This window comes from Octopus bimaculoides, chromosome 22 (genome assembly GCF_046866305.1).
Source record: "Octopus bimaculoides isolate indiv1 chromosome 22, ASM4686630v1, whole genome shotgun sequence".
Taxonomy (NCBI): Eukaryota; Metazoa; Mollusca; class Cephalopoda; order Octopoda; family Octopodidae; genus Octopus; species Octopus bimaculoides.
This window is the reverse complement of record NC_142949.1, coordinates 28,585,259-28,594,916: the sequence shown is the minus strand read 5'-3', so window position 1 is coordinate 28,594,916 and position 9,658 is coordinate 28,585,259.

Sequence of the window (9,658 nt, the reverse complement as noted above, 5' to 3'; positions counted from 1 at the left end):
CACCCGCACAAGCCAGTCCAGGGGCACTGGCAACGATCTCGCTCGAAAATCCTACAGGAGCCAGTCAGGCGGGTACTGGCAACGGCCACGCTCAAAATGGTGCATCTCATGTGCCACCCGCACAAGAACCAGTCCAGGGGCACTGGCAACGATCTTACTTGGCTTGCCGGGTCTTCTCACGCACAGCCCATTTCCAAAGGTCTCGGTCCGTAGTCATCGCCTCGGTGAGGCCCAATGTACGAAGGTCTTGCCTCACCACCTCAGCCCAGGTCTTCCTGGGCCTACCTCTTCCACGGGTTCCCTCAACTGTTAGGGTGTGGCACTTTTTCACGCAGCTATCCTCCTCCATTCTCACCACATGTCCATACCAGCGCAATCGTCTCTCTTGCACGCCACAACTGATGCTTCTAATGTTCAGCTTTTCTCTCAAGATACTTACACTCTGACGGGTATTCACATTGACATTACACATCCAACGGAGCATACTGGCTTCATTCCTTGCGAGCTTACGTATGTCCTCAGCAGTTACAGCCCATGTTTCACTGCCATGTAGCATGGTTGTTCGTACGCATGCGTCATACAGTCTGCCTTTTACTCTGAGTGAGAGTCCCTTTGTCGCCAGCAGGGGTAAGAGCTCTCTAAACTTTGCCCAGGCTATTCTTATTCTAGCAGCTACACTTTCAGCGCACCCACCCCCACTACTAACTTGGTCGCCCAGATAGCGGAAGCTATCGACTACCTCTAGTTTTTCACCCTGGAATGAGATAGAAGTTGTTTCCTGTTTGTTTATATATATATATATATATCTGCATATATATATATATATATGTATATATATATATATATATATATATATATATATATATATATATATATATATATATATATTTGTATTTGTATTTATAAATGCATGTTTATATGTATAAATATGTATGTATACATCTGCATGTGTTTGCGTGTATATGAAGACGATGATGATGATGATATGTTTGGATTAGAAGAGCTAAGCAGTGATTTATATAAATATAAACTTGTTACCAGCTCAGCAACAATGTTGAAGAGAAGATAACTACTTCAAAATGCATTTTATTCTTTTGGGTGTTGCGATAATTAACATGGTATTGCATAGCTGAAGATTGTCGGACTATATCAAAGCATTGGATGAAATGCTCTATGATATCTTTTCTGTTATCTTTTGCTCATTTCAGCCTGTAGACTGTGGCCATCTGGGGCACCACTTTGGGGAATTATAGTGAAAAAAAATCAACCCCAGTTCTTATGCTTTGCTGTTTTTCTTTTTCCTTTTCTGTTAAGCCTTGTACTTATTTTGTTGGTATCCTTTGCCGAACTGCTAATTTACTGGGATGTAAACACACTAACACCGGCTGACAAACAGTGAGTAGCGGGGGACAAAAAAAAATACACAAAGACACACACATGCATGCATGCATACACGCACACAAATGATGGGCTTATTTCAGTTTCTGTCAAACAACCCCACTCATAAGGCTTTGGTCAGTCCAGTCCAGAGTTATAGCAGAAGACAACTGCCCAAGTTATCATGTAGTGGGATTGAACCCAGAGCCATGTAGTTTAGATGCAAACTTCTTACATAGCCACACCTATGCCTATATCTGGATATCTGTCATATGTCTGTTGAGGGTCTGTGCATTCTTAGTTCAGATTCCATCTTTTAACACCAAAAAGTAACTAAGTTTTTAAATCATCATCGTCGTCATCTTTCACCATTATTATCCATCATCATCATATATGTATGTACCTGGGTGCATACATGACAGAGTGTAAGTGCCCTGAGAGAAAAGTTGGACATAAGAAGCATCAGATGTGGTGTGCAAGAGAAACGTCTCTGCTGGTATGTCTTGCAGATATCAATAAAGCACTCATTATTAAAAGAATTATGTAAGTATATATACCAGGAGGGGCTAAGAAGTTCCTGGTTTTCAGGGTTTTGCAAAAAGCCTGGTTGGAGGACCCTCCTTCTGAGTTCTTTTGCAAGGCTTCGGAAAAACTGAAGGACCACTGCTATAAGTGTGTGGATCTGAGACGGAATATGTTGAATAAAATTATAATTAACTGACCCTTGTGTAGTTTCTTCTACCGAAAGCCAGGGACTTTTATATCCCTTATATATCACATGATCAACCAGACTACTGCGTGTTGTTGTACATCACTGGTTACAGTGCACTTAGCATCATTTTAGCTTTCAAATGATACCATCCCACTAGCTCGGTGGGCCGGCCAATATTCCCCCTGATTGCCTACATAATCCATCGCAAGGTTACTCATTTACAGTTGAATGGCCTAGAGCAGCATGAAATGAAATGTTTTGCCCAAGAACATAATACGCTGCCTTGTTTGGGAATTGAACCCATGATCTTGTGTTTGTGAATGCAACACCCTAACCACTAGGCCATACACTCTCATATATATATATATATATATATATATATATATATATATATATATATATATATATATATATATATATATATATATATATATATATATATATATATATATATATATATATATTATATATATATATATATATATATATATATATATATATAATAATAATAATAATACAAAGAATATGTATGCATGTATACCCACATATATGTACATACTTACATCTACATGTGTATATAGATGCATATCAGGGTACAGGACATTAGAAAAATGAACTACAGACAACGGAACGAACACATAGGAAAACAGATAGCCACTTGGAATTATTCCTTCGTCAGCTGCCTTTATTCTAACTAGATGTTTCGAATCCACATGCACATGTATGAATGTATATTTGTTGTGTTATCGACATGGAGCAACACATAAATGAGCATGTGTATCGGAAGCATGGATTTCCATATTTTCTTTAATATCCAGAAAATCTTATCGAAACATATAATGGAAACTTTGATGAAAATAATAGAGAGCCATTCAGTACAGCATTGTTTCAGTTATCAATTCTATTGTACTCCAAATTTCTATAATGTAGTGTTTCTATGAAGATTTTCTAAAACACAGAAAAAATATGTAAATTCACACATCTGTCAGGTGGAAGATTATAAAAGATTTGCAGCAGTGAGAGAAAGAGAAGAATTATTGCTATCAACAGACGTGGGAGTGGCTGTGCGGTAAGAAATTTGCTTCCCAACCACATGGTTTTGAGTTCAGTTCCACCGCTTTGCATCTTGGGAAACTGGGCAAGTGTTTTCTACTATAGCGTCTGGTCAAAATCTTGCAAGGGAATTTGGTATTTGGAAACTGAAAGAAGCTTGTTGCATATACATACATACATACATACATATATATATATATATATATATATATATATATATTAGGGACAAAATCCAAAATTACAGGTAAAAACTCAATTAAAATCAATTTATAAAAAATCAAAATTAAATTGAGCTTTACAGATTAAAATATATAAAAATATATAGTTTTAGGGAAAAGAACCAAGTTTCAAGAACTCATCGATGAAAATCACACATATATATATATATATATATGTGTGTGGAGGCGCAATGGCTGAGTGGTTAGGGCAGCAGACTCGTGGTCATAGGATTGCGGTTTCAATTCCTAGAATATTTCAATATTCTATATAATCATTAATCTTCTTTAAAAAGAAATATGATAAAATAAACAATTGTAATGAACGTTTTTATAAAGCTCTGAACTCTATCTGGCCTTGTATTTATCAGTGTAATAATTTCTACTGCCCCTCCTCTCTAATTATACTACTAATTAAACCAACAAAATACTTTGTAAAGATGACTGCTCGATCTGTTAGAAATAACAGTTAAATCTCCTTCTTCATTATAAAATCACTTATAAAAAGGAGTTACATATTGGATAATACAAAATTAGATAAGGTAGGGGGGGAATTAAATGGATCCATCATGGCTGGAGTATTGACCATAGGTCAGCTCAATTGTAGATGACCAGTGGCTAAATGACATCAATAACATGAGCCAAGCAATGAGACGGCTTCTACGTGGTCGATTGGCCTGTAAGAAATAGCAGGCAAATCTCCTTTGAATCATGTACTACTACATTAAAAAAGGATGAGAGGAAGGACACATTGGACAATGAAGTGAAAGGTATGTTGAAGACGGTTGTGGTGGTCATCGATGGAGAGTCTTTGATCATTATTTGGCTCATTTAGATCTAGCCTGTGCAACGCAAGAATGACACCATCATTAATACCATCCCCACCACCACCACCACCACCAAAACAACTATCAGCAGCACCAGAATTCTTACTTCCACCACCACGACCAACAACAACAACAACAACACATAGCTATGATATACATACACACATACAAACACACACATACATACATCATCAGCTCTACAGAACACATACACAAACACACACAGATAAGACACACACACGCACATATATATGCACTCACACACAAACATACGCATATATGTAGCCACACAGTCTCGCACACACATACACACTCACACACATACAAGGACACACATGCCAACATATCACCATTCACCTTGACAAAACACACGCACACACACACACACATTTGCATGCACACATACTCATACACTAAAACACACATACACATACTCACACACTTGCACACACATTTGCATGCACACACACACACACACATTCAAACACACACGTACTCATACACTAAAACACACATACACATACTCACACACTTGCACATACATTTGCATATGTGCACACACACACATACACACACACACTGATGCAAACAAGATAGAAAAAAAAGAACCGAAAACTACGACAGAACGAAGTGTGTGTGTGTGTGTGTGTGTAGTGGTAGGAAGACATTAGTGCCTCATCTCCTCGCTGTGATCCATAAATCAGCTAAAAGCCATTAGTCTGTGATTGATGTGGTACTTATATTCTGAAGCAAAAGGCAGGATATTGGTGATGTGAAGAGATGGAGTCTTAAAGTAACTTTATTAATGCTAATAACAGCAATTAGACTCATCAAACTAACACACATATCTGTATTAGCCTTGTCGGAGAAGCGGGGGTAAAGGAGGGGGGGCACTTGGTGGTGGCGGTGGTGGTGGGTTGTTGTTTGTGGTGGTGGTGGGCGTGGTTGTGGTGGTGGTGATGCTTGTAGTGGTGGTGGTGGGAGCGTGATTGTGGTGCAGTGGTGGTGATGGTCATGGTGGTAGTGATGGTCGTGGTGTTGGTGGTGGTAGTGGTGATGGGGGTGGTGGTGGTGGGGGTGATGGGTGTAGTGGTAGTGGTTGTGGTGATGGGCGTGATTGTGGTGTAGTGGTAGTGATGGTTGTGGTGTTGGTGGTGGTAGTGGAAATGGTCATAGTGATGTTGGTGATGGTAGTGGTAGCATTGATGGTGATGGTTGTAGTGGTGGTGGAAGTGATCATGGTGATGGTGGCGGTGACATTGAAGCTAATGATTGTCGTGGTGGTGGTCATGGTGGAAATGGTCATGGTGATGGTGGCGGTGGCATTGAAGGTAATAGTTGTAGTGGTGACATGGTGGCTGTTGTTTGATCTGCAATGATGCAACGGTTGAACTGATTCTTGATTGAGTGATCGAACAATGTGTGCCACCTACAACCATCCAGTCGTTTCTTTAGATGTAGTATGTTTTAGAGTCTATCCCCCAACAGAGGTGTCACCATTTCCTACGTATATAATCAATCCAAACATGAACAAGCAAAAACAAAACAACGTGAGGACGTGGAATAAGTACAGTGTTATTGGACGCTCAGGAAAGGAAAGAAAAGAAAGAGGATTTTACGTTTCAAGCGGAGCTCTTCATCAGAAATATAGAAAAATTCCAAAGAAGGGAAGACAGAGAAAAAAAATCACCAGCGATACACACGTGGTCTATATATTTGTGTGTGTGTGTGAGTGTTTGTCTCCCTACCATTACTTGACAACCAATGTTGGTGTGCTTACGTCCCCATGACTTAGCGGTGCAGCAAAAGAAACCGATAGAGTAAGTACTAGGCTTACAAAGAATTAGTCCTGGGGTTGATTTCTTCAACTAAAAAAACCCTTTAAGGTGGTGCTCCAGCATGGCCGCAGTCAAATGACTGAAACAAATAAAAGAATAAAAGAATATGCATGAAACCTGAAATTTTGAGAGAAGGAACCAGTCAATTATGTTGACCCCAGGACTCAAATGGTTCTATTCTATTGACCCCCAAAGGGATGAAAGGCAAAAAGAGCCTTGGTGGAATTTAAACTCAAAATCTAAAGATCCGAAAGAGATGCTGCTAAGAGATTATCTCCAAGAACTTAAGCATTCATTTACCAATATGGTTTAGTTCTTTTCTATGAATCAGCACAAAAATCTAAGAATTGCCTGAATCCACAAGCAGACTTGAAGATTGTAATCAGCCAGAAAGTTCCACATTTAGATAAGCAGGAACTTAGAAGTCATTAAACCATTTGTTGGCATATTTCTGATAAAATACAATGCTTTTGTCTCACTTAATTTTCAAAGTCATAAAGTGTTCATTAAAATAGCTTTGTCATCATTAAACTGGTGTTTAAAGCGTAAATTTTGTTGGAAGATTTTAATTTAGATCTGCCTTTGGTCGAACAAATCGACCTAAGGACTTATTCTTTGGAAGCCTGCTACTTATTCTATCAGTCTTTCTTGCTGAACCATTAAGTTACAGGGATGTATACACACCAACATCAGTTGTCAAGTGATAGTGGGGGGGGGGGGACAAACACAGACATACAAACACATACATACATACATATATATGTGTATGACAGGCTTTTTCAGTTTCCATCTACCAAATCCACTCACAAGGCTTTGGTCGGCCCGAGGCTGTAGTAGAAGACACTTGCCCAAGGTACCACGCAGTAGGATTGAACCCAGAACCATGTGGTTGGGAAGCAAGCTTCTTACCACACAGCCACTCCTGAGCTTTTGTTTAAGTAAATTTTTAAAATACTGAACAATTTAGTGATATAACATTGTTATTATTAAGTTTGCATTTGGACATAACTTAGCATGAATTTTTGATAGAAGGTTAAAATTCAGATCAGTTTTATCCATTTGTTATCGTATTTCTGTTGAAATATATTACTTTTGTTTCGGTTAATTTTAAAACTAATGAAAGATTTAGTAAAATACAATTTTACTATTCTCAAGCTAGTGTTTGGAATATAAACTAACACAAAATTTTGAAGGAAAGTTTTAATTTAGATCACTTTAACCTTTCTGATACCATATTTCTCTTGAAGCATTGCTTTTGTTTCAATTAATTTTGAAGAATTTGGTAAAATAATTTCAGTATTATTAAACTGGTGTTGGCATATAAACTAACATGAAATTTTGATGAAAAGTTTTAATTTAGATCACTCTAACCTTTCTGATACCATATTTCTCTTGAAGCATTGCTTTTGTTTCAATTAATTTTGAAGAATTTGGTAAAATAATTTCAGTATTATTAAACTGGTGTTGGCATATAAACTAACATGAAATTTTGATGAAAAGTTTTAATTTAGATCACTCTAACCTTTCTGATACCATATTTCTCTTGAAGCATTGCTTTTGTTTCAATTAATTTTGAAGAATTTGGTAAAATAATTTCAGTATTATTAAACTGGTGTTGGCATATAAACATGAAATTTTGATGAAAAGTTTTAATTTAGATCATTTTAATTCATTTAACACCATATTTTATTTTTAATATATTGTCTTTCTTTCAATTAATTTGAAAATCAGGAAGAATTTAGTAAAAATAATTTTAATCTTTATTAAACTGGTGTTTGAAATATAAATTAACACAAAATTTTGATGGAAGGTTTTTAATTTAAATTACTTTAAAACAAAAAGTTTTTAGAATGGAGCCAAGGGAGGTCTCAGAGGGGTGGCTAAATAAAGGGTTAAATTTCAAATTCATAATTGTGATTGATCTCATTGATTTCAGTTTCTTTCTAATTGCTCAATTTCCATTTACATTTTATGTCTTGAGTCAAAAGATTATTTTTGGAGTTTATTTCGTTCACCTACAGAATTTGTCTGGTTCAATCTAAAAAAAAAAAAAAAAATTAATTAATTCAATTTAGGAAAAAAAAATAGTTTGAATTTTTTTAAAAATTGGTTTTTAGAAATCTGGAATTTTGTTTATAGACACAGTTCTGGCTGTGTAGTTAAGAAATTCACTTTCCAGCCATGAAGTTTTGGGTTCAGTCCCACTAAGTGGCACCTTGGGTGAATGTCTTCTGCTAATAGCCCAAGGGTGGGGGCAAGTGGGGTGGGAAAATTAGGAGTGGAGTAGGAGGGTTTGTGTGAAACCGGGTTTGTGATTAATCTCTATATTTTGTATCTTTTCATTTGTCTTGCTCGCTTACGTTCTGGCATTTGTTGAATTTTCTTGAGAACAATCTTTTCTTAGTGGTCAGACCATATGGGGTCTATATCTAGCATAATGGATGTCCACTTAGTGGTCATCCCTCTTATATGTATATAATATAATTTTTCTGAATCTGTTGTCTATGCTGGCTTGGGTCAGACAATTTGACCGGACTAGCATGCTGGAAGGCTGCACCAGACTCAAGTCTGATTTGGCATGTTTTTCTACTGCTGGAGACCATCCGTAATGCCAACCACTCTGAGAGTGTAATGGGTGCTTATATGTGCCACCGGCATGGGTGCCATTTGCATGACATTGGTGTGCTTTTATGTGCCACTGGCACAGGTGCCAATTGTTTGACACTGGTATCTGTCATGACTGCGATTTTGCTTGGCTTGATGGTTCTTCTTCTCAGTCATGACATAATGCCAAAGATCTTGCTCATTGACTCTGTGAGGCCCGACACTCGAAAGGAACTTAGCCACTTTGCTTCCGTAAGGCCTAATGCTCGAAACAAATTCAGCCACTTTACCTCCGTGAGGCTGTACCCAAATATACATTTCAAGGATTTAACAAAAACGGAAAATTTAATAAAACAAACAGAAAATTTAACAAAAACATAATGAATGGAAAATTTGTAGCTAATTCCTCATCAGTCAATGTCCAAAAGATTATTACAATTCCGTGCTGTTATCATTGATATTCACTCTTGGTGGCACCAGTTGCAAAAAGCCACTGGGAATAGCTAATGAATGTAGAAGACAATAATGAAAACAAACAAGACAAGCTCCAATAATTGTAATAATTATACAAATATAACAAAAAAGAAGGCTATATGGCTACAAGACAGATGAACATGGGTAACACAAAGGAAAATAAAAATGTCCTGGAGGACCAGAATGAGAGAATGGTACACAGAAAGTGAGAACAAAGGAAGAAGTAAACAAACTGTGTATGAAAAAGGTGTGTAAAGAAGCATGACTGACCTGGTCAATGGAAGATCAGAAGAAAAGATGAGAGAGGTTTAGAGGGTCACGGGTCATGTGATAATGGGAGGAGAGAGAAAGAGTTGTGGAGGGGGCAGAGGGAGAGAAGAAATGGAGGTATTAGGGAGGGAAAGAGAGAGAGAGAGAGAAAGGGAGGTAAAAGAGTGGCATAGGAAAAAAAAGAGAGAAAATCGTGTGTGTGTGTGCGTGCGTGTGTCTTTGTGTCTGAGTGTCCCCCACCAACACTTGACAACCGGTGTTGGTATGTTTATGTCCTTACGTCCCTCT